This window comes from Myotis brandtii, unplaced genomic scaffold (genome assembly GCF_000412655.1).
Source record: "Myotis brandtii unplaced genomic scaffold, ASM41265v1 scaffold1424, whole genome shotgun sequence".
In the NCBI taxonomy this organism is placed as follows: Eukaryota; Metazoa; Chordata; class Mammalia; order Chiroptera; family Vespertilionidae; genus Myotis; species Myotis brandtii.
Genome location: NW_005355089.1, coordinates 761,128 through 788,372, shown reverse-complemented (window position 1 = coordinate 788,372; position 27,245 = coordinate 761,128). Strand labels below are relative to the sequence as shown.

The 27,245-nt window shown below is 39.6% G+C and overlaps 1 long non-coding RNA gene across 1 annotated transcript; it reads left to right on the top strand.

Annotated features, from left to right (window-relative positions):
• Positions 1–853: 853 nt before the first annotated feature.
• Positions 854–27,245, top strand: LOC106725192. The gene is made up of 2 exons (XR_001361056.1): positions 854–883; positions 26,369–27,245. It is a non-coding gene; the product is annotated as an uncharacterized LOC106725192 (long non-coding RNA).

Below are 27,245 nucleotides of genomic sequence, written 5' to 3'. Positions count from 1 at the left end.
TATTTTGGTTACCAACCCCTTATCAGATGTATCATTGGCAAATATATTCTCCCATTCAGTAGGTTGTGGGGTTATTTTCATTTTGTTGATGGTTTCCTTCACTGTGCAGAAGAATTCTAGTTTGATGTAGTCCCATTTGGTTTTGTTTTTGTTGCCCTTGCTTGAGGGGACATATCCAGAAAGATAATACTAAGATTGATGTCAAAGAGTTTACTTCCTTTATTTTCTTCTAGGAGTTTCATGGTTTCAGGTCATAAGTCTTTAAATCCATTGAGTTTATTATTGTAAATGGTGTAAGACAGTGATCCAGTTTCATTTTTTGCATGTATTTCTGGGCTCTCCGTTCTGTTCCATTGATCTATGAGTCTGTTTTTCATTCCAGTACCATACTGATTTGATTATTATAGCTTTGTTATGTAGCTTTAAATCCAGGAGCATGATAGTTCCAACTTTCTTCTTTCTCAAGATTGCTTTGACTAGTCATGGACATTTGTAGTTCCATATAAATTTTAACATTGTATTTTCTAGTTCTGAGAAGAAAGCCATTGGTATTTTTTAGGGATTGTATTGACTGTAGATTGCTTTGGGTAGTATGAATATTTAAATGATATTTATCTTTCCTATCCAGGAGCACAATATATCCATCCATTTATTTATGTCCTCTTCAAATTCTTTTTTTAAATATATTTTATTGATTTTTTACAGAGAGAAAGGGAGAGGGATAGAGAGTTAGAAACATCAATGAGAGAGAAACTTCGATCAGCTGCCTCCTGCACACTCCCTACTGGGTATGTGCCCGCAACCAAGGTACATGCCCTTGACCGGAATCAAACCTGGGACCCTTCAGTCCACAGGCTGACACTCTATCCACTGAGCCAAACCGGTTAAGGCTCAAATTCTTTCTTTAGTGACCTATCGTTTTCAGAGTAAAGGCCTTTCACCTCCTTTGGTAAGTGTATTCCTAGGTACTTTATTCTTTTTGATGTGATTATAAATGTAGTCTGAATTTCTCCTTGTTATAAGTGAATAAAAATGTGACAGATTTCTGTATATTAATTTTGTATCCTGCTACTTTGCTGAATTCATTTATTCTTATAATTTTTTGTGCAGTTTTTAGGGTTTTCTATATATAGTATATGTCATCTACATAGAGTGGCAGTTTTATAGCTTCCTTTCCAATTTGAATGCCTCTTATTGCTTTTTCTTGTCGGAATGTATTGAATAAGAGTGATGGGAGTGGGCAACTTTTTCTTGTTCCTGACTTTAGAGGAAAAGCTTTCAGGTTTTCACCACTGAATACAATGTTAAGTGTGGGTTTCACATATTATGTTGAAGTAAGTTTCCTCTGTACCCACTTTGTTGAGAGTTTTCATTACAAATGAATGTTGAATTTTTGCCAAATGTTTTTTCTGCATCTATTTAGATAATCATATGAAAATTTTCCCTGGTTTTGTTGATGTGGTGTATCACATTTATTGATTTGTGGATACTAAAACATCCTTGCATCTCTGGGATAAATCCTACCTGATCATGGCATATAATCTTTTTAGTGTATTGTTGAATTCGGTTTGCTCATATTTTGTTGGGAATTTTTGCATCTATGTTCATCAATCATATTGGGTTGTAATTTTCTTTTTTTTTGTAGTGTCTATATCTGATTTTGGTATCAGGGTAATGCTGGCCTTATAGAATGAGTTTGGAAGCATTCCTGCCGTTTTAATATTTTGGAATATTTTGAGAAGGATAGGTATTAATTCTTCTTTAAATGATCGAATTCAACTCTGAAGCCATCTGATTCTGCACTTTTGTTTGTTGGGAGTTTTTGTTTTATTACTGCTTCAATTTTGTTGCTAGTAATCCATCTGTTTAGGTTCTCTGTTTCTGCCTGATCCCATCTTGGAAGGTTGCATTGATCAGCTGCCTTCTGTACTCCCCACACTGGGGATAGAGCCTGCAACCTGGGCATGTGCCCCCGAAGAAATTTTCATTCATTGCTGGTGGAAACGTAAAATAATGCAGCCTCTGGAAAATGGCTTGGCCATTTCCTAACAAGTTAAAGAAAACAATTTTATCATATTATGCAGCAAGTCCACTCTTAGTAGCAAAGCATGGAAAATGGAAAGATGTTCACTCAAATTTTTGGCATAAATGTTTATAGTAACATCACAATAGACACACTATGGAAAAAATTCAAGTATACATCATCCAGTGGCCAAATAAACAAAATGTCATAGGGCCCTAAAATGGAGCATTATTCCATATTAAAAGGAAAGGACTACTGAAATATGCAACGTTATGGAGGAACCTCAAAAACATTATGCTGAGAGAGCCCAAAGGCAAAAGACTCCATATCATATGATTTTCTTTATATGAAACGTTTAGAAAAGGCAAATATATTAGAGACAGAAACTAGGTTAATGGTTACTTGGAGTTCAGGATGGGAATTGGGATTAAGGGTCCATGAGGGAGAATAATATAACTGTTCTAAAAATAGATTGAGGTGATGAAACCACAATTCTGTAAATTTACTAAAAATCATGGTATTAGACATTTTTTATTTGATATACAATATCACATTCATTTGAGGTATACAATAGTGATTTAACGTTTTATATTCCTTATATATGAGTTATGATCACCATACTAAGTCTAGTAATCATCTGTCACCTTGAAAAGTTATCACAAGATGGACTATATTTCCCTTCACTTTTTTCACCCATTCCTCCCACCTGCCTCTCCTCTGGCAATCATCAGTTTCTATGAGTCTGTCTTTTTGTTTCTTTTGTTTTTAGATTCCACATATAAATGAAATCATATGGTATTTGTCTTTGTCTGTCTGGCTTATTTCACTTAGCATAATACCCTCTAGATCCATCCATGCTATTGCAAATGGCAACATTTTGTTCTTTTTATTGCAGAGTAATATTCCATTGTATTCTATCAATGAATACCTAAGTTGCTTCCATATCTTGGCTATTGTAAACAATGCTGCAAATGAACATGGGAGTGCATATATCTTTTGAATTAGTGTTTTTGTTTTCTTTGGATAAACACCCAGAAGTGGAATTGCTGGGTCAAATGGTAGTTCTATTTGAGTTTTTTGAAGGAATCTACATACTGTTTTTCATAGTGGCTATAGCAATCTGCATTCCCACCAATAGTACAAGGGTTCCCTTTTCTCCACATCCTCACCAACACTTGTTAGTTCTTGACTTTTTGATAATAGCTATTCTGACTGGTACAAGGTGGCATCTCATTGTGGTTTTGACTTGCATTTCACTGATAATTAGTGCTGTTAAGCATCTTTTCATATGTCTATTTGCCATCTGTATATCTTCTTTAGAGAAATGGCTCTTCATGTCCTCTGCCCATTTTTTTGACCAGATTGTTTATTTTCTGGTTATTGGAATACATGAGTCCCTTATATATTTTGGTTACCAACCCCTTATCAGATGTATCATTGGCAAATATATTCTCCCATTCAGTAGGTTGTGGGGTTATTTTCATTTTGTTGATGGTTTCCTTCACTGTGCAGAAGAATTCTAGTTTGATGTAGTCCCATTTGGTTTTGTTTTTGTTGCCCTTGCTTGAGGGGACATATCCAGAAAGATAATACTAAGATTGATGTCAAAGAGTTTACTTCCTTTATTTTCTTCTAGGAGTTTCATGGTTTCAGGTCATAAGTCTTTAAATCCATTGAGTTTATTATTGTAAATGGTGTAAGACAGTGATCCAGTTTCATTTTTTGCATGTATTTCTGGGCTCTCCGTTCTGTTCCATTGATCTATGAGTCTGTTTTTCATTCCAGTACCATACTGATTTGATTATTATAGCTTTGTTATGTAGCTTTAAATCCAGGAGCATGATAGTTCCAACTTTCTTCTTTCTCAAGATTGCTTTGACTAGTCATGGACATTTGTAGTTCCATATAAATTTTAACATTGTATTTTCTAGTTCTGAGAAGAAAGCCATTGGTATTTTTTAGGGATTGTATTGACTGTAGATTGCTTTGGGTAGTATGAATATTTAAATGATATTTATCTTTCCTATCCAGGAGCACAATATATCCATCCATTTATTTATGTCCTCTTCAAATTCTTTTTTTAAATATATTTTATTGATTTTTTACAGAGAGAAAGGGAGAGGGATAGAGAGTTAGAAACATCAATGAGAGAGAAACTTCGATCAGCTGCCTCCTGCACACTCCCTACTGGGTATGTGCCCGCAACCAAGGTACATGCCCTTGACCGGAATCAAACCTGGGACCCTTCAGTCCACAGGCTGACACTCTATCCACTGAGCCAAACCGGTTAAGGCTCAAATTCTTTCTTTAGTGACCTATCGTTTTCAGAGTAAAGGCCTTTCACCTCCTTTGGTAAGTGTATTCCTAGGTACTTTATTCTTTTTGATGTGATTATAAATGTAGTCTGAATTTCTCCTTGTTATAAGTGAATAAAAATGTGACAGATTTCTGTATATTAATTTTGTATCCTGCTACTTTGCTGAATTCATTTATTCTTATAATTTTTTGTGCAGTTTTTAGGGTTTTCTATATATAGTATATGTCATCTACATAGAGTGGCAGTTTTATAGCTTCCTTTCCAATTTGAATGCCTCTTATTGCTTTTTCTTGTCGGAATGTATTGAATAAGAGTGATGGGAGTGGGCAACTTTTTCTTGTTCCTGACTTTAGAGGAAAAGCTTTCAGGTTTTCACCACTGAATACAATGTTAAGTGTGGGTTTCACATATTATGTTGAAGTAAGTTTCCTCTGTACCCACTTTGTTGAGAGTTTTCATTACAAATGAATGTTGAATTTTTGCCAAATGTTTTTTCTGCATCTATTTAGATAATCATATGAAAATTTTCCCTGGTTTTGTTGATGTGGTGTATCACATTTATTGATTTGTGGATACTAAAACATCCTTGCATCTCTGGGATAAATCCTACCTGATCATGGCATATAATCTTTTTAGTGTATTGTTGAATTCGGTTTGCTCATATTTTGTTGGGAATTTTTGCATCTATGTTCATCAATCATATTGGGTTGTAATTTTCTTTTTTTTTGTAGTGTCTATATCTGATTTTGGTATCAGGGTACTGGTGGCCTTATAGAATGAGTTTGGAAGCATTCCTGCCGTTTTAATATTTTGGAATATTTTGAGAAGGATAGGTATTAATTCTTTAAATGATCTACTCCCCACACTGGGGATAGAGCCTGCAACCTGGGCATGTGCCCCCTGACTGGAATTGAACCTGGAACTCTTTAGTCCACAGGCTGATGCTCTATCCACTGAGCAACACTGGCCGGGCTGGAGTTTAGTATGCTTAGAACAGAGTCAGAGGAGCTGACTGAGGGTCAAATACATCATGTCTGTATTGATTATTTTTCTTTTATTTTTTTATAACAAGTTTATGGTGATTTTAAAAAAATAACATATTAATGTCTTAAAAAGACCGTAAGAGAATCGATAGACTAGCTTCATCACCTACTGGTTATGTTACCTTAGTCAACTTAATCTCACTAAGCTTCAGTTTCTTCATTTATAAAATAAGGGAAAGTATACTCACCTCAGAGAGCCAAAGTGCAAACCTATATAAAGGGTTGTTTGGATTAGGGCTCTTTTGGGTGCAAGGAACAGAAACCTAGTCGAGCTAGATCAAAAGTCAGAAATGCAAGGGCAGGAAGTCAAGCATGTAAGAGCTCATTAAGCCTGGAGCTGCAAGAAAATTCTGGATGAGGCATGGACCTCTGCTCTAGAGCTTTACCATTAACATGGCTCATCTACACTACATGTCTGCTTCTCTCTGCACATTTCCCCCATGCTCCTCACTCAACTCAGAATGTCAGCTTGCACTTCACCTGGTCCATAATGGCCACTTCTCATCAGCACCCTGGTCTACTGGACCTGTTGGCGCAACTCTCCACAACTAACTGGCAACTTCCCTCTGGAGCTCTTATTTCACAATCCCAAAAAAGCAATCTGATTGGCCCACCTCATCCTTTCAAGTGGGTCATAAAACTCACTGGTTGTGGGGCTGGCCTTGGATCAGGTGCAATTGGCTGTACCCATAGTTAGGCCTAGCTTGACCATTCAGCAGAAGCTGTAAGTAGAACAGATTATCCCAGAGCGGGTGTAAGGATGGCAGGCAAGAAGTGACATTTCTGGTGCGTGCATGTGGCAGAGGGATTGGCACATAGTAGGTGTTCAACAAATGGCCATAATTATTAACAGTAACATTATTCCACCTCTTACAGGAAGTCTTCTCAGAGCTCTCAAGCTTCCCAAACTTTCCCCTCAAAACAGAACATAGACTGCAGGAATCATCATCCAATTAAGAAATCAATGAAATTCCTTCATTCAAGACAGACTTTTAAGGCCTCATAATTATGAAGTATTATGCTGGGCACTGGCAAGAGAGATACACAAATGAATCAGGCCCTTATCCTGGCCTCAAGGATCTTCCAGGACAGTGCAAGAGAAAAGGGAACCTAAGGCATGAGATATTCAAAGATAGGGAGATCTGGGAGTTCAGAGAAGGGCAGGCTATTGTTTATCCATATGTATGCCTGTCTCCTGGATACCTCCCCTTAGATGTCCCAAAGGCACCTCCAACTAAACATATTTAAAACTGATCTCATCTGTCCCCTCCCAAACATGTTCCTCTTCTCTGATTCCTTGTCTCAGTGAGGCAAGTTCATCCACTCCAGTTGCCCAAGCTTGAAACCTGAGCTGCACCCGCTTACAATGTCAGCTGTTGCAGTTGCTAAAGTTGTCCCTGAACCTTTGGTGCGTGTTTGTCTTGCCCCAAAGGTCAGAACTAATAATAAACTTGAGCATTGCTGCAGGATGGAGACAGACAAGACCCGGAGTTCGCTAGGGTTGATTTCGGATTTGGCCTCTGGTGTCAATGGGTACCTTTCAGGAAAGCAGGTGGACAAGAGCCTAAAATATGTTCGTGCCATTCTCCCAGTAATTCTGCTCCTAAATCAATAGCCACCCGCCCTCACTCAGAAACAAGAAAATCTCTAAGCACAAAAGTATTCTTTGCAGGACTATTTTCTGATGGTCAAACACAAGAAAGTTGTCTTAATATCCAAAAAGAGGGAAGGGTTAAGTGAATCGTGGCACAGCTGTCTGATGGAACATTCTACAACCATTACTGAGGGATGACGGCTGTGGAGATTCTATAGCAACAGGGAAAAATTATTATGCTGTAACTAAGGATACAGGGTTATGTGTACATTCCAATTGCAACAACGTAAAAACTGTGTGGGCTCAGGATCTGCTGGTGGACATTTATGTCTTATCTATGAAAAAAAAAACCTAAACTTTCTTTATGTAAACTATGACCATCTCTGAGCTTTTTTTTTTTCTTGCTTTTTTTCATATTTTCCGTCAATCAGTCAACCGTCTTAATGATGTGTCTTTTTTGTACCAGGCCCTACGTTAGGTGCTGGGGATTCAAAGGTGAATCACCCACGGTCCTTTTTCGCTTGTAGGCTAGGGCAAAAGAGGAAAGAGGTACAAAAATAAACGGTTTCAAAATTTATGGGCCAGACTGTGGTCCACTTGAGGACGTGTGCAGGCACGGTCACCCCCTGGCGGCCACCTGACTACCTGCCCTGGGGTGGCGCTAACTACTTTCTAGGCAGCGACCTCCATTCTAGGGGGCCCAAGCCCAGGCTAAGTTCCCAGCTCGTCCTAAACTCCTCCCTCTCCCCTCTTCTGGGACTCTCCATCTCTTAGTAGGCGCTTCAGTCCGGAATGGGCCCAGATCTATCCCATATTCTACACTCACCCAAGCTCCTCCCTCCCCCAAAGCCTCGTTCCCGCTCCGATCTGCAAGATTATGTCATTCTCACTGGTTCGCATGCGCCCCCACCACTGGCCAATTGGAGCGCCTCTGCAACAAGTAGGGCGGGGCTTCGGGCTCCGGAGTTGTCTCTCTTCCCTTTTCCAACGTTGTAAAAAGTGGCAACACACTACTCGTAAGAGACAAATGGAGGCAAACTCGTGGTTCTGAGATGGCAAAACCCCAGAAAAGCTTCGAACCCCAAAGCTCCGCTTTTGTCCCACCTACTCCCGAGATAGACACCGCCCCCTTCTGACTCCGCCTCCCGCCTTGGAGCGTGGGAATTGAAGCCCCGCCCCGTGTGCGTCTTATTCGTCCACAGATACACAGCGTGCACGTCCCCGGGGGCGGGGCCAGCGGAAGGCTGATGCAATCTAGCGGAGCAGGAGGGGCGTGTTTGATGAGACAGGACCTGCGATGGAAGAGGGATATTTCAGCCTGCTTAATAATGCTAGTCACAGTGAAACCCTAATATATTAGTAGAAATTTGTGCCCTTTTGTGGACGGCTGGTTGACAGTGTCTATTAAAATTTTTAAATGCGTACTCGTATATCCTATTGACTCAGCCATCCCATTTCTATACATACTAGTACACCCAGGACTCCTAGAACAGTGCATTAGAATCACCTAGGGGGCTTGTTCAAAATGTGGTTGTTGCAACCCACACACAGAGTTTCTCATTCAGTAGGTTTGGAATGGGGCCTGAGAGTTTGCATTTCTAACAAGTCTAGGGTAATGCTGATGCTAATTGGTTGGGGGAACGCACACTTCGAGAACCTTTGATCTCCAGTGATGGCGAACCTATGACACGCGTGTCAGAGGTGACACGCGAACTCATTTTTTTTGGTTGATTTTTCTTTGTTAAATGGCATTTAAATATATAAAATAAATATCAAAAATATTTGCCGGATCGCCTCAGGCAAAGGCTAGATTAGCGCCTCTCCAGAGGACAGAAGTTTTCCGTGGCAGACACAGCTGATTCACACAGCCAGTCGGCCTGGTGGTCAAATCCCTCTAGTATTAACTACAACAATCAAGGCTCAACTAGAACAAGACTGCGCACAAAGACCACTAGGGGGTGCACCAAGAAAGCATAAAAAATGCGGAGACAAAAAAACATGACAGAAATGGAGGATATAGAGCTAAAAATCGCAATTTTGAGGGCTTGCAAAAATGTGCTAGAAGCTGTCAATAAACTTGAGGAGAGAGTCACGAAAACTAATGAGACCCTCGATGCTATGATAAAGAACCAACTAGAAATTAAGCATACACGGACTGAAATAAAGAATATTATACAGACACCCAATAGCAGACCAGAGGAGCGCAAGAATCAAGTCAAAGATTTGAAATGCGAAGAAGCAAAAAACACCCAACCGGAAAAGCAAAATGAAAAAAGAATCCGAAAATACGAAGATAGTGTAAGGAGCCTCTGGGACAGCTTCAAGCGTACCAACATCAGAATAATAGGGGTGCCAGAAGATGAGAGACAGCAAGATATTGAAAACCTATTTGAAGAAATAATGGCAGAAAACTTCCCCCACCTGGTGAAAGAAATGGACTTACAGGTCCAAGAAGCGCAGAGAACCCCAAACAAAAGGAATCCAAAGAGGACCACACCAAGACACATCATAATTAAAATGCCAAGAGCAAAAGACAAAGAGAGAATCTTAAAAGCAGCAAGAGAAAGAGTCTCAATTACCTACAAGGGAATACCCATACGACTGTCAGCTGATTTCTCAACAGAAACTTTGCAGGCCAGAAGGGAATGGCAAGAAATATTCAAAGTGATGAATAGCAAGAACCTACAACCAAGATTACTTTATCCAGCAAAGCTATCATTCAGAATTGAAGGTCAGATAAAGAGCTTCACAGATAAGGAAAAGCTAAAGGAGTTCATCACCACTAAACCAGTATTATATGAAATGCTGAAAGGTATCCTTTAAGAGGAGGAAGAAGAAAAAGGTAAAGATACAAATTGTGAACAACAAACATGCATCTATCAACAAGTGAATCTAAGAATCAAGTGAATAAATAATCTGATTTACAGAATGAACTGGTGATTATAATGAATCAGGGACATAGAAAGGGAATGGACTGACTATTCTTGGCGGGGAAAGGGGAATGGGAGAGGCGGGGAGAGACTGGGCAAAAATCGTGCACCTATGGATGAGGACAGTGGGTGGGGAGTGAGGGCGGAGGGTGGGGCGGGAACTGGGAGGAGGGGAGCTATGGGGGGGCAAAAAAGAGGAACAAATGTAACCTGAACAATAAAGATTTAATTTTAAAAAAAATGTGCAAGGAAGCATGTATGAACAAGTATAAGCCTGGCTAGTTTGTTTGCAAGAATGAAAAATTTAAAATATCCCTAGGAGGGTGATTTTATTACTTAAAAAATGGGCTATAAAAAAAATGGGCTATAACTCACCCTGGTTGGTTTGGCTCAGTGGTTAGAGCATTGGCCCTAGGACTGAAGGGTTGTGGGTTTGATTCCTAGTCAAGGACACATACCTCCGTTAGCAGGTTCCATGCTCAGGGTTGTAGGTTTGATCCTGGCCCTGGTCAGGGAGGCAACCAATCCATGTGTCTCTCACCTCTTGTTTCTCTTTCTCCTCCACCTCCTCTCTCCCTTCTACTCTCTTTGAAAATCAATGGGGGAAGATATCCTCCGGTGAGGACTTTTTTTTTTGTAATGCACTATGTATTTATAAACTGATGTGGAAAGATATTGATGATGGTAGTGATGATAATGATTATAGCTAATATTTATTAAGCACTTACACTGTCCTAGGCACTGTGCAAAGGATTTTATACTCATTTATTTTTTTTATACTCATTTACTTCTACAGCAACGCTCGTTGGTATGTACCATGTCTAATTAACCCTATATTTCCAGTCCAGAACAGGTTCTGGCACCAAAGATCTTGTCAGTAAATGTGTGTGGCCTCATATAATCAGACCCACCCCCAGTTTGATGGATGAGACAACAATACAGGCAAAAGAGGATCTAGGACAGTGATGGCGAACCTTTTGAGCTCGGCGTGTCAGCATTTTGAAAAACCCTAACTTAACTCTGATGCCGTGTCACATATAGAAATTTTTTGATATTTGCAACCATAGTAAAACAAAGATTTATATTTTTGATATTTATTTTATATATTTAAATGCCATTTAACAAAGAAAAATCAACCCAAAAAAATGAGTTTGCGTGTCACCTCTGACACGCGTGTCATAGGTTCGCCGTCACTGATCTAGGACAAACATGTCAAACTCAAAGACTAATGAGGCATGCGGCCAGCAGGCTGCAAGTTTAACATACTTGCTCTAGGAGCTCAGGGGAATGTATCAGGCAGGATATCAGGAGGAGATAGAACCTGAAAGGTATGTAAGAGTTTGCCAAACGAGAGGAAAAGGTCATCTCAGACAAGATGCGTAAGTGGCGAAACATCCCATTCCAGACTTTAGAACTTCAAAGGCCAAAAAGCATTTTAAAACATTGTGAGGTGACCGCAAATGCTGGCGAGAATGTGGAGTAACAGGAACTCTCAGTCATTACTTGTAGGAATGCAAATGGTACAGCCACTTTGAAAGACAGTTTAGCTATTTCTTACAAAACTGGAGATGAGTGGAGGGGCAAAGGGGGAGGAATGGGAGACATCTGTAATACTCTCAACAACAAAAAATAAATTTTAAAAAACTAAACACCCCTGGCCGGTAGCTCAGTAGTTGGAGCATTAGCCCACGGACCAAAGGGTCACGGGTTCAATTTCTGGTCAAGGGCACCTACCTCAGTTGCAGGTTCCCCAGCCCTAGTAGGGGCGCATGCAGGAGGCAACCAATTGATCCCTCTCTCTCTCTTACCCTCCCTTCCACTCTCTCTAGAAACCAATGGAAAAAATATCCTCAACTCAGGATTAAAAAAAACAACAACAAAAACTAAACATACTCTTACCATATGAGCCAGCAATCACATTCCTTGGTATTTACCCAAAGGAGCTGAAAACTCAATGTCACTGACAAAGAGTCTTTGCTCAACGAAACTTCAGCCAGGCTCCCTGAACTCCCTCTCCAACAAGGCCCATCCAAGTCCTTGTAGAAACCAGTTTTAACAAGAATCCTGATGGGTCACTTTAGTGTTAATTCCCCGCCCTTAATATCTGACCAACTCCTTATCCCCACTATCCCACAAGTGATAACAACACACGGGCCTGCCTTCAGTAAGAATCTTTTAGGTCAGTTCACCCAGGATCCTCCCAGACTTGATGTTTCCTCTTCGTAATTTTCTATGCACCCCCCGCCCCAACTTGCTACTTAGCTATATATAAATCCCCACTTGTTATGGTTGTATTCAGAATTGAGCCCAGTTCTCTACTGGAGTCTCTCTTCCCATATTGCAATAACTTATTGAATAAAATCTATCTCCACTGCTTTAACTTCTGTCTGGCTCTGGTTCTCATTAACAGATTTTGTTGCCACAACTCGGATCTGGATCACAACCACCACCAGACCCTCAGGTGAGGCAACCAGGCCTCCCACCTCCCACCACATTTTGTCTCCAGTCTGCTTGCTCATTTGGGTATCCAGTGGTGAGTCTGACACCAACCAAAATCCAGTGTTCCAGATAAATGTCCACTGAAGCACAATGAGGATTTATTTTGACTCTTGAGATTCTGCATATACTCTAGAAGCCGGGTTTACAATCCCAGTCAAGCGGAGGCCAGTTGGAGTCCTAAGTCTCTCTGTCTGTAACAAGCTGTGTTAGGAAAGTACCTGTTTTTAAGTAGCTGGGTTAGAGTCTATTTGTAAGAGGCTAGTCTCTGTAAGGAACAGAGCCTCGGTTAGAATCTCCAGATTCTCTGTAAGTATAAAGCTGCCATTACTCAATAACATAGGAGCTTTTCTATCGTTGCCTATATGCTTCCCCATCAAGGCCCTAATACTGTCCATTCTTGTTCTTACTGACAAAACTTCACTAAAAACTCTATTTTTTATTGATTTTTAGAGAGAGAGAGTATAGAAGAGAAACATCAACTTGTTGTTCTATTTATTTATGCATTCATTGAGTGGGGATTGAACCCACAACACTCTAACCAACTGAGCTACTCAGCCAGAGCTACTAAAAACTCTCTGAGTTACATTGGCCCCTCTGGAGTTCCTGGAATATGCCCAAATTAGTCCACCTACAGGAAGTGCTAGAGCAAAAAGGAACAAAAATCTCAGATGCACGATGGTCTGCTCTATTCTTTTGGTATGAAAAAGCCAAAAAGCTGCTAATAATTCAAACCTCATTCAAGCTATTGAGGTTCTTAAACAATGTCTTCAGAAAAATTCTTATGACCCAGTGATCCTCCTAACATTCTCCATAGCATCTTCATATTCTCCTCCAAGCTCTCTTTTACTTTTTTTATTTCAGAGAGGAAGGGAGAGGGAAAGAGGGAGGGAGAGAGGGAAGGAGGGAGGGAGGGAGGGAAGAGAGAGATAGGAACATCAATGATGAGAGAGAATCATTAATCGGCTGCCTCCTGCAGGACCCCCTACTGGGGATAGAGCCTGCAACCGGGGCATGTGCCCTAGCCAGGAATCAAATCGTGATCTCCTAGTTCACAGGTCAATGCTCAACCATTGACAACACATTCTATTCTTAACACCTCCTTGTTTCCTGCTATACTTCCTTGGAGTCACGAAACTTTGCCAGTGGTGGGTTTTGGTAATACACTTCATGATTTGCCTCTATCACAGCTCCTTAAAATTTCTACAGGACCTCTCAGTTTTACCACTTTCATAAACCTGTTAGGAAGGGATCTTCTCATAAATTGGGGCATTAAAATTCACTGTACCCCTGAAGTACTCCTTCTACAAGCCTCTGACTCCTCCCTTTCACATCTATGTAATGTTGTCTGACTTCTCTGAGTTCCTTTACTCCCTTCAACCTAATTTCTATTTCACTGAAGATTTAAATCAACTATTAAATAGAATTCCCTCTTGTTTGTGGACAAAAAACTCCACAGATATTAGATGCATATGGGAGGCAGAACCCTTTAAGGCAGTGGTTCTCAACCTTGGCTGCACATTAAAATCACCTGGGAATCTTTTTAAAATCCTGATTTCTGGGCCTCATCCTCCGGAAATTCTGTTTCTTTGTTATGGGGTGGGGCCACAACATTAGTAACAAAGAAACAGAATTTCCGGGGGATGAGGCCCAGAAATCAGGATTTTTAAAAGATTCCCAGGTGATTCTAATGTGCAGCCAAGGTTGAGAACCACTGCTTTAAGGTAAAAGTAGATCCTTCCATGATTCTCCCCAGGATTTCTCAATATCATTAAAGCCAGAAGGATTTGAAGGGCTCTGCTAAATAATTCATTTTATAAAACAAAACCTTCTAGTCCCCACCACTAGTCCATGCAATAATCCCATTTTGACCATCTAAAAAGCAAAGTGGAAAGGAAATCAGGCCAAGATCCAGCAACAAAATTGTCAAATCCAGATTTCTCTTGGTGCCGAATCGTAATGCTATCCTGTCTGCTATCCCTTCCAACATCCAATATTTCACAGTCATCTCTTTATATTGGATTTTTTTTAATATTCCCCTTTGTAGGTAATCCCAATACTTATTTGCCTACACCTGGGATAACCAGCAATATGCCTGGACTGTTGAGCCCCAAGGATTTACCAAGGCATTTAGCTACTTCTTGTGCACCCCAAATGCCAATTTGAGGCAACTTAAAATTTCCAGGAGAGCCCTGGCCAGCGTGGCTGAGTTGGTTGGGCATTGTCCCATGCACTGAAAGGTTGCCAGTTGGATTCCTGGGTTTCGGGCTCGATCCCCATTAAGGGGCATGCAGGAAGCAGCCAATGGATGTTTTTCTCCCACATGGAAGTTTCTCTCTCTCTCTCTCTCTCTCTCTCTCTCCCTCTCTTTCTAAAAAAATCAATAAAAAATAATTTCCAGGATACTCCACTTTAATCCAATATGTACATGACTTCCTTCTATGTTGTGACAGTTAAGGCAATTTGGACACTGAATACCTTCTTAATGCACTAGCAGGAAAGGGCCACAAGGTGGCTAGAGAGAAAATTCAATTATGTTCTCTGAGTCATGATATTTCAGCCACAAACAAAACTATCTCCACAGACGGAGACTTTACTATCAACATTTTCCTCTCCCTGAAACAACACGACAAGTGGGAGGTCTCAGGGTCTTGTGGGACATTGTAGGCTATAGATACCTAATTTCTCGGGGATTGCTTCACTTCTCTATGCCCTGACTAAGGAGACACCCTCAAACCCAGTAGTCTGGAGCCCCCATCCAAAGAGGCTTTTGATTACCTAAGAGTTCTCTACTTTCATTTCCCACCCTTGGACATCGCAAATCCTCCCTCCCTTGTTCCTTATTTGTACATGAATGAGAGGATAATGTCCTTGGAGTGTTATCTCAGAAGCATAATGGGCACCAAAGACCTCCAGGATGTTATAATTGGGCCTTAGACACTGTAGCTGAGGCATATCCCCCTTGCCTGTGATCTGTTGCTGTAAATGCTAAACTTGTCCAGGCTACTTTTGATTTAGTAGTAGGTCATCTGCTTAACATACATGTTTCTTGTGCTGTGCAGACCCTATTGCTTAATGAAAACACAGCACTTTTCTGTCTCGACTTACTTCATGAATACCACTCTCTCCGTCTTGCATCATCATATATCATTGTTAAAACCTTAATCTTGCCCCCTTTACCCACTGATGGAACTTCCCACAATTGTGTCATTAGTGCTAGATAATTCTCCTCTTAGGCTAGATTTGTCAGACAACCTCTCCCCCAAGTTAGCCTCACTCTTTGTGTTGATGGCTCCTACCTCTGAAAGAAAGATGGGAGATTCCAGGATGGATATGTGTCACTAATCAATATAAAGCTCTAGAATAGCAAGCCCTGTCAAAAGTTATACCAGCCCAGGTAACCAAGTGCATTGCTATTGCTGCAACTTGCTTGCATAAGAGCAGAGGAAATGAAGGTTAACATTCATTGTGTCTTTCGGGTAGTACATGATTGTGGTATGTATGGAAACAGAGAAGATTCATGGCAGCAGCTGGTACCCCAGTCAAAAATGGTCCCCAAATAGCAGAACTTCTACAGGCATTGTTATTACTCCAGCATATCGTTATAGTTAAAACCGGGGGACAGATTATATAAAAATTTAGATGAGGACCAGGGAACTAAATTTGTTGATAAATATGCTAAATTAGCAGCCTGTTTCCCAGCCACCCAAGTAGTTTCTGAGCCTTGGACTATACCCCTTGATCAGAGGTCTACAGTTATTATTGTCTCCATAGTTTTGCATTTCCTAGAATGTTATATAGTTGGAATCACACAGTATGTAGCCTTTTCAGATTGGCTTTGTTCACTTAGCAATATACATTTAAGGTTTTTCCGTGTCTTTTTATAACTTGATAGCTCATTTTTTATCATTGAATAATTTTCTATTATTTGGATATAGTACAGGTTGTTTATCCATTCACCTACTAAAGGACATCATGGTTGCTTCCAAGTTTTGGTAATTATTAATAAAGTTGCTATAAACATCCATGTACAAGTTTTTGTGTGAACATAGATTTTCAACTCCTTTGAGTAAATACCAAGGAGTGTGATTGCTGGATCATATGGTCAGAGTATGTTTAGTTTTGTAAGAAACCACCAAACTTTCTTCCAAAGTGGCTGTACCATTTTGCATTTCCACTAGCAACGAACAAGTGTTTCTGCTCCACATCTTCAAAGTATTCAGTGTTTTCATTGTTCAAGGTTTTGGTCATCCTAATAGGTGTGAAGTGGTATCTCATCATTGTTTTAATTTGCATTTCCCTGATAACATATGAAATGGAGCATCATTTCATGTTCTTATTTCATAGATTTATTTACTTTCTTTGGTGAGGTGTCTGTCAAGGTCTTTGGACCATTTTTTAATCAGGTAGTATGTTTTCTTATTGGTAAGTTTTAAGAATTCATTGTATATGTTGGATAACAGTCCTTTATTAGATGTCTTTTGCAAATATTTTCTCTCAGTCTGTGGCTTGTCTTCTAATTCTCTTGACATTTTCTTTCACAGACCAGAAGATTTTAATTTTAATGAGGTCCATCTTATTCTTTTATAGATCATTCCTTTAATGTTGTATCTAAAAAGTTATTAGCATACTCAAGATCATCAAGGTTTTCTGTTATCTTCAAAATTTTTATTTTTATATTATACATTTAGGTCTATAATAATCAATATTGAGTTTATTTTTATGAATGGTGTAAGGTCTGTATCTAGATTCATTTTTCTGTATGTGGATGTCCAGTTGTTCCAGTACCATTAATTGAAGAGAATATCTTTTGCTCCATTGTGTCAAATATCAATTGACTGTATTTATGGAGGTCTATTTTGGGCTCTCCATTCAGTTCCATTGATCTACTTGTCTGTTCTTTCTCACTGTCTTGAGTACTGGAGCTATATAGTAGGTCTTGAAATCAGATAATACCAAACCTCCAGTTTTTTTCTTCTCCTTCAATGTCTTGGCCCCTCATATCAACTTCTGAATTACTTTGTTGATATCCACAAAGTAACTTGCTGGGATTTTGACTGGGATTCCGTTGAATCTATAGATCAATTTGGAACATCTTGAAACTATGGAGTCTTTTTATCCATGAATATGAACTATATCGCCATTTATTTTGCTCTTCTTTGATTTCATTCATCAGAGTTTTATTGTTTTCATCATAGAGATCTTATACACATTTTGTTAGAATTATACCTAAATATTTACTTTGGGGGGGTAACAATGTAAATAATATTGTATTGAATTTTTGTATTAGGATTGTATCCTGCAACCTTGAAATAATCATTTATTAGTTTCAGTTTTTTGCTAATTCTTTCAGATTTTCTGCATAGGTAATCATGTCATCTGTGAACAAAGACAGTTTTATTTCATCCTTCCCAATCTGTATACATTTTTTTCCTTTTCTCATTGTGTTAGTAAGGACTTTCAGTATTATGTTTAAATGGAGTGGTAAAAGAGAACATCCTTGCCTTGTAGCTGATCTTAATGGGAAAGCTTAAAGATTCTCAGCATTAACTAGCTGTAAATTTTTCAGAGGGAGTCTTTATCAAGTTGAGAAAGACTCCCTGTATTCCTGGTTTACTGAGTTTTTGTCATGAATCAGTGTTGAATTTGTCAAATGCTTTTTCTGCACCTTTTGATATGATCAGATGATATTTCTTTTTTAGGTAGTTGAAGTAATGGGTTTCATTTATTGATTTTCAAATGTTGAAACAGCTTTCATGATTGAGATAATTCCCACTTAGTCATGGTATATAATTCTTTTTATACATTGTTGGATTCGATTTGCTAATATTTCATTGAGGATTTGTATATCTGATAACCTAATTTTAAAAATAAAATTTAGGTGACATCAGCATCATGGTTGATAGGAAGACCTCTCTTTGCATCTCCTTTTAAATTTACAAGTTGAACAAAGATAATCCAACAAAGGTTTCTCTGTTCAACACATAAACATGAATGAGAGATACATGCATTGGTACATTTGAAGATAGGGATATCTGAATGAGTAGAAGAAGCAGGATGGGGGGAAGGAAAGGGTTGATGTCCAGACGCTTTTCGGCATCTGGAGCAGCCCAAGCTAACAAGGTAGCAATTGGGGGCGTTAGGTTGTTGCCTTAACACTCTAGCTTGGTGGAAGGTAAGAAGGACAAAATCAGCCTCTATGCCTGAGAAGCTGGCTCCCTTCCCCCACCTACATTGCAGCAGAAACCTGTAGCAGCAGCATAGCTGCATCAAAAAGCATAACAGTACCAGCAAGCCATTAGTAACAAGGAGGCAGTGTTACAGGCTCACAAACCTGACTTCCCCACACGCCATATCCCCCTATCATGGTGGTGGTGACCCAAGATCAAGACAACCCAGACACAGCAAGGGCACCCTCCCCAGGGTATGCAGCAATTTCAAAAACCAAAGCAACATCCCTACCACCATGACCCTAGGGGTGTGACCAGAATAAGTAAGACAAAATCTTGTACTATAGCACCATCTACTGGAAAACAAAAGAAGGCCACATCTTATCAACCCACTGATATAAGAGCAAAACTGCATCTAAACAATAAAAGAATTCAGTACCTCAAATGCACAGGCAAAGAAACAACCCATCAGTTACCATGCATAACCAAGGTAACATAACTCAGAAAGGAAAAATCTCCAGAAACCAAACTCAGAGTCATGAAAGACTGTGATTTAAATAACAGTGAATTCAAAATTTGAGTTATGAAGAAATTCAATGAGATATAAGAAAACTCAGACAGTTCAATGAGCTCAGGAATAAAATTAATGAACAAAAGGAATACTTTACAAAACAGATGGAAACTATTAAAAAAAAGAGCCAAACATAAATTCTGGAGCTGAAGAATTCAACAAATAAGATAAAGAATACACTGTAGAGCATTGAAAATAGAGAAGAGAGAATTAGCAAGCTCAAAGATAGAAACCTAGAAATTATTCAAATAGAAGAAGAGAGCGTGCTAAGAACTTTTTTAAATGAAAGAACGCTATGGGAACTATCAACCCCATTACAAAGAGCAATACAAGAATAATGAGTATCCCAGAAGGAGAAAAGAGGGAGAAAGGAACAGAGAGTCTATTCATACAAATAATTGATGAGAACTTCCCAAACCTAGGGAAGGAGCTGGACGTTCAAATATAAGAAGCTAACAGAACACCTAATTATCTCAAGGCAAAAAGACCTTCTCCAAGACACATATTAAAATGATCAGATTTCATGATAAACAAGAATTCTCAAGTCATTGGGGGGAGGGGGACTAAGACAGCAAACTACAAAGAAAATATCATGATTATCATCAGATGTTTCAGTAAAAACCCTACAAGCCAGGAGAGTGGAATGACATGACTATCTATGTAGAAAGTTCAATTAAAACTACAAAAAAAGTTAATAGAAATAAATTTATCAAAGTTTCAGGATATAATATCCATATACAGAAATCAATTGTATTTTTATACACTAGCAGTGAATGATCAGAAATTGAAATTTTTAAATGTTTTTTATCTATTTTAGAGAGAGTGGAACAGAGAGAGAGAAAGAAAAACATCGATCAGTTGCTTCCTATATGCACCCCGACCCCAGAGACCAAACCTGTAATCTGGGCATGTGCCCTAACCAGGAATCAAAACAGCGACCTTTTGGTGCATGGGACAACACTCAACCAACTGAGCCATACTGGCCAGGGATAGACGTTGAAAGTTTTAAAATATCATTTATAATAGCATTCAAAATATAAAATATTTAGAGATAAATATGAAAAATGTGAAAGACCTTTACAAAATATTGCTAAGAAAATTAAAGAAGGCCTAAATAAATGAAGAAATATATCTTGCTCATGAGTCAATGACTCAATATTGTTAAGATGTCAATTCTCGCCATGCACTGATCTATAAATTCAATGCAATTTTAGTCAAAATCCCAATAAGCTCCTTCGTAGAAATCGACAAGCTGACTCTAAAATTCATGTGGAAATGCAAAAGACCCCCCAAAGAGGTGAAACAACTCTGAAAAAGAAGAAAATTGAAGGGCTAAGACTATCTGGTTTCAAAAATTATGAAGTTACAATAATCAAAACATTGTGGAATACAGTCATGGGGATATAAAGTATAGCATAGGGAATATAGTTAATAATATTATAATAACTATATATTGTGCCAGGCCGGTACTGGAAATATTGGGGGGAACACTTTGTAAAGTATGATTGTCTAACCACTATACTGTATACCTGAAAGTAATACAAAATAATATTGCATGTAAACTGTAACCGAAATAAAATAAAACATTGTGGTATTGGCATAAAGACAGACAAATACATCAATGGGACAGAACAAAGATTCCAGAAATAAACTCACACATATATTGACAACTGATTTTTTACAAAAGCACAAAGGCAATGTAATAGAGAAACAACAGCCTTCTCAACTCATACTACTGGAACGACTGAGTAACTAAATGCTAAAAACAAAACAAAAAAAACATTGATCCATACCTTGTGCAATATACAAAAATTAACCCAAAGACCTAAATGTAAAGCCTAAAAGTATAAAAAACTCATAAAAGGAAACATAGAAAACCTTTGTAATCTTATGATAGCTAAGATTCAATAGATAGGAAACCAAAAGCATGATTCATAAAAGAATAAAATAAGTTAAATTTTATCAAAATTTTAAAAATTTTCTCTTCAGAAGACACTATTAGATCAACAAATAGTGTTGTGAAAACTGGATATCCATATGCAAAAGAATGAAGCTGAACCCTTACCTTACACCATATATAAAAATTAACCCAAAATAGATCACAGACCTAAATGTAAGAGCTAAAACTATGTATAAAACTCTTAGGAAAAAAAAAAAAACAGGGGAAAGCTTCATGACATTGAATTTGGCAATGATTTCTTGGATATGACAGTAAAAGTACAGGTAACAAAAGAAAAAAACTGGACTACATCAAAATCAAAAATTATTCATTAAAGGACAAAATCAACAGAATGAAAAAGCAACCCACAAATGGGAGGAAATGTTTGCAAATCATGTATCTAATAAAGGGTTAATATGCAGAATATATGAAGAACTTCAACTAAACAACAAAAATTAAACAACCCAACTTAAAAATGGGCAAAAATACATTACTTGAGATTTGAAGATGGCGGCATAGGTAAAAGCCTGTACTCACTGCCTCCCACAACCACATAAAAATTACAACTAAAATACAGAATAATCATCATTCAGAACCACTGGAATGCTGGCTGAATGGAAGCCCTAAAACTAGAGAAATAAAGAAGAAAGCACACTGAGACTGGTAGGAGGTGCAGAGGCACTGAACAGGCTGGTCTGGCACCCACGTGGGCTGCTTTTTTAATCAGGAAGGAGATAGCCTCGGTGGAGGCTGTCTGGAGGAGCAAGGGGTCCCAGCCCCACACTGGAAGCCCAGCCCAGGGTCCCAGAGCTGGGAAAAGAAGTCTCTACAGGCAGTAAGAACGGGCTGTAAAAACCAGTGCGGATTGGGGCTGAGTGACACAGAAGCTGCTGGAAGCCCAGCTGTTCCTCTTAAAAGGCCAGCACACAAACTGAACTTACAAGGTCCCGCTTCCTCTGAGCTCCAGCATCAGGGTGAGGTTCTGTGGAATACAGACACCAGGGCAAGGAGGAACTAGATTGTCTGGCATCAGGGCAGGAATTCATGGGGTGGATTTCTTCCAGATAAAGGTGCTTGCAGGGATCATTGTTCCTATGCTGGGATCTCCCCAGTCGCAGAGCTGACTGGCAGCCATTTCTGTTTGCTCCACCCTGGTGATTCCCTAAGACCAAGCTTCATCCTATTTACAACCTCACCCAAGCTGTTAACTATTATGGCCTGACCTCACTCAAGCTAAAATCTCTCAAACAAGCTGCAGCTGGGTCAGGAGGCCCCAAGCCTATCAATAAAAGGCCCAACACCTGGCACCTGCACCAGCCTGCCTTGCTTCATAGATGGGCCTCATCTGAGCACTTCCAAACATGATACAAAGAGGAGGAATCTGCAGATCTCTCTATAGCTCCTGCTGGGTGGCCCCAGGCAGTGGCTGACTTTGCACCTCCCTGGAGTCCCAAGAGCCAGTTTTTTTCTGTTTGCTCCACCCTGGTGATTCCCTAAGACCCAAGCTCATCCTATTTACAACCTCACCCAAGCTGTTAACTATTATGGCCTGACCTCACTCAAGCTAAAATCTCTCAAACAAGCTGCAGCTGGGTCAGGAGGCCCCAAGCCTATCAATAAAAGGCCCAACACCTGGCACCTGCACCAGCCTGCCTTGCTTCATAGATGGGCCTCATCTGAGCACTTCCAAACATGATACAAAGAGGAGGAATCTGCAGATCTCTCTATAGCTCCTGCTGGGTGGCCCCAGGCAGTGGCTGACTTTGCACCTCCCTGGAGTCCCAAGAGCCAGTTTTCCCAGTGGTCAGTGTCAGACCATACCAGGTTACAACTCTACACATCCATAAGCAACACACTCAAGGGGCAGACTCAGTGGGCACCAAAGCCCCACTGAAGCAAGTCCTGCTCCATAGGGGTGTCTCCTGCACAGCAGCTCTCCCACTGTAGTCACAGCTGGTCCTCACAGCTAACTGGCCTGGTGGGGGGTCAATTCCTCCCACTGACACCAACAGCAATCAAGTCTCAACTACAAGACTATGCTTACAGCCCATAAAGGGGTGCACCTAGAGCTCCCAGCTGACTGGGGAGATTGGGCCATTGGAACCTATAAAACACCTACTACACAAGGCCACTCTACCAACTCAAGGAGACATAGCAGTTCTACCCAATACATAGAAACAAACACAGGGAAGCAGCCAAAATTGGAGACAAACAGCTAACTGGCCTGGTGGGGGGTCAATTCCTCCCACTGACACCAACAGCAATCAAGTCTCAACTACAAGACTATGCTTACAGCCCATAAAGGGGTGCACCTAGAGCTCCCAGCTGACTGGGGAGATTGGGCCATTGGAACCTATAAAACACCTACTACACAAGGCCACTCTACCAACTCAAGGAGACATAGCAGTTCTACCCAATACATAGAAACAAACACAGGGAAGCAGCCAAAATGTGGAGACAAACAGGTCACAAATGAAAGAAATGGAAGAAAGCAAACTACTGGATATAGAGTTCAAAACCACAGTTATAAGGTTACTCAAGAATCTTCTAGAAACCTCCAAAAAGATGGAAAAGGACCAGTCAGAAATTAAGCATACACTGACCAGAATAAAGAATAATATACAGGAATTCAAAGTAGAGTAGAGGATTCTGAGAAATCAATGATTTGAACTATGAGGAAGCAAAAAACACCCAACCAGAAGAGCAAAAAGAAAAAACAATAAAAAAAATATGAAGATAATGTAAGGGGCCTCTGGAACAACTTCAAGTGTACCAACATTCGCAGAAGAGATAGAGCAAGATATTGAAAACCTATTTGAAGAAATAATGACAGAAAACTTCCCATACCTGGTGAAAGAATAGACTTACAAGTCCAGGAAGCACAGAGAACCCCAAACATGAGGATCCCAAAGAGAACCACACCAAGACACATCATAATTAAAATGCCAAGGGCTAAAGAAAAAGAGAGAATCTTAAGAGCAGCAAGAGAAAAGCAGTGAGTTATCTACAAGGGAATGCCCATATGACTGTCAGATGATTTCTCAACAGAAACTATGCAGGCCAGAAGGGAGTGGCAAGAAATATTCAAAGTGATGAATAGCAAGGACCTACAACAGAGATTACTCTATCCAGCAAAGCTGTCATTTAGAATTGAAGGTCAGATAAAGAACTTCACAGATAAGAACAAGCTAAAGAAGCTTTAATATAATACCAAACCAGTATTATATGAAATGTTAATGGGTATTCATTAAGAGGAAGAAGAAAAAGAAAAAAATATGAACAATAGGGCAACAAATACATACCTATCAACAATTGAGTTAAACGAATAAAAAATCTAATGAACAGAATAAACTGGTGAATAAAATAGAATCAGAGGCATGGAAATGGAACAGACTGATGATTCTCAGAGGGAAGGGGGATGGGGGGCCAAGAAGAGATTAAACAAAGATCTTATATGCATATATGCATTACCTATGGATACAGACAATAGGGTGGCGAAGGCCTGGGATGGGGCGGGAACTGGGTAAAGGGGGACAATGGGGGGGAAAAAGAGGGACATCTGTAATAATCTCAATAAAGGTTTTTTTAAGAAGACATTACTCAACGAAGATATACAGGTGACAAATAAGCACATGAAAAATATGCTCAAATCGTTAGTCAGAAGGGAAATGCAAATCAAAACAATGAGCCCTGGCTCATTGATTCCATCTCCAGCCCTGGTCTGGACGTGAGCGGAAGGCAACCAATTGATGTGTCTCTCTCACATTGATGTTTCTTCCTCCCTCTCTTTCTCTCTCTCTCTCTCTCTCTCTCTCTCTCTCTCTCTCATCCTCTCTATCTAAAAATCAATGGAAAAAAATATCCTTGGGTGCCTGGTCAGCGTGGCGCTGTTGTTGAGCACCAACCTATGAACCAGAAGGTCATGGTTTGATTTCCGGTCAGGGTACATGCCAGGGTTGCAGGCTCAATCCCCAGTGTGGGGTGCGCAGGAGACAGCCTAACAGTGATTCTTTCTCATCATTGATGTTCCTATCTCTCTCTCCTTTCCTGAAATCAATAAAAATATATATATTTTTTAAATATCCTTGGTTGAGAATTTTAAAACACACAATGAGATAACATTGCATCCTTACTAAGAATAGCTCATGTCAAAAACCTGACGATGCCAAGAGCTGCAAAAGATGGGGAGCAAGTGGAATGTTCACATACTGATGGGAATGCCAAATGGTAGAGCTCCTTTAAGAAACAGGTTAGCAGTTTCTGAGAATGTTAAACATATACTTACCATATAGCCCAGCAATCCAACTGCATGTATTTACTCTAGAGAAATGAAAACACAAAAAATTCGCATGCAGATGTTTGTAGCAGCTTTATTTGTAATCATTCAAAACTGGAAGCAATCCAACGTGACTTCCACTGAGAAATGGATATACAAACAGTGGTACATCCATACAATAAAGTACAACTCAGAAATGTGGATGAACCTCAAATGTATTATGCTTAGTGAAAAAAGCCAGTATCAGAAGGCTATAGACTGTAAAATTCCACTTACATGACATTCTCCACAAGACAAAACTCTAAGGACAAAGAACAAATCAGGGTTGCCAGGAGTTAGGGGTACGGAGGCTTTTACTATAAAGCAGCAGGAATGAATTTGGCGGTGATCAGAGGGTAATGGAACTGTTCTATACCTTGTGTTGGTTCCGTAATTATATGCATTTGTCAAAACCTATAGACCTGTACACCAGAGCGAATTTTATTCTATGTAAAATTTTTTAAAATGTAAAACCTATAGATAAAATCAGCCTACACGCCTTATGATTCTTTTTACATGACATTCATGGTAAAGCAAAACTATAGGGACAGAAAACAATCAGTGATTCCCAGGATCTGAGGGTGAGAGTGGGGGTTGACTACAAAGGGGCCTGAAAATTTTGGGGGTGATGTTAACTATTGCGTATCTCTATTGTGATGCTAGTTCACTACTGTGTATATTGTTCAAACTCACAGAAGTTATAGAGTAAACTTCTAAATATTTTTAAATTTTATTTTTCTATTACAGTTGACATACAATACTATATTAGTTTCAGGTGTATAATATCATGATTAGACATTTATATAACTTATGAAGTGATCACCCTTATAAGCCTCATACCCATCTGACACCATACATAAGTTATCACAATATTATTGACTCCATTCCCTGTGCTGTACTTTACATCCCCGTGACTATTTTTATACTGGCAATTCACTTATTGAATGTAAATTATATATATATTCTAAAGGTAAGGGGGGGGGGACTCAAGAAATGGTGTTTTTTTTAAACTTGATATGCTGTAGAGAATCAGGAGTCCCATATTCTTACCTCGACAATGAATATAGTTCTTCTGTCTGATTTGGGCCAATTTCTGTTCCCATGCTGTTTCTTAGTCAAGATACCACCTATTTCTAGTACTTAGTAACCAGCATCTCCTAGGAGTACTAGAAAATACTTTAAATACTAAATTATGAAATGCCATATAGTTGTAAAATGGCCTTAGCTGTCCTGACACCCCAATTTTTCATTGTAACATACATCTACCAGGAGAGTTTGATAATATGACAGTGTGAAATAAGCTGTACCTCATCCAAGATTCAGTGAAATGATAGAAGGGCCCTATTTTTTAAAAACCAAAAAAGATAGAATATATTTAAAGGGTTGATATCAAAGGCTGGCACACAGCAGGTGCTTAATGGATGCTAAGGAGGCAGAACAATGCAGAGAAATGGCCTGCTGCAGGCTATCACACCTGGGTTCCAATGGGCACTACCACTTAATGTCGTGGGTGTCCTGACAACTACAGGAGGCTATTTTTCCTACACGGGGAGACTAATCCCTTCCTGGCAGAGCGGTATTGAGGGTTGATGGAGGTGAACAGGTTGCCAGGGTTTGGGGGTTTGTGCTCAAGCAGTACATAATTCTCTGCCCTGGCTGCTCCAGGACTGGGAGCGGCCCGCGCTTCCCTGTAAATCAGCCTGCAGCCAAGGGCTCGCCAATCCTTCCTATGGTTACTAGGATTTGAATAGGTAAAATTTGGGATGACAACATGAGAGGTAAGGCTAAGATATGGCTCTGGGTCCAGAGATGGTATGGAAGTTTGGGGGGGGGGAGGAGCAAAGACT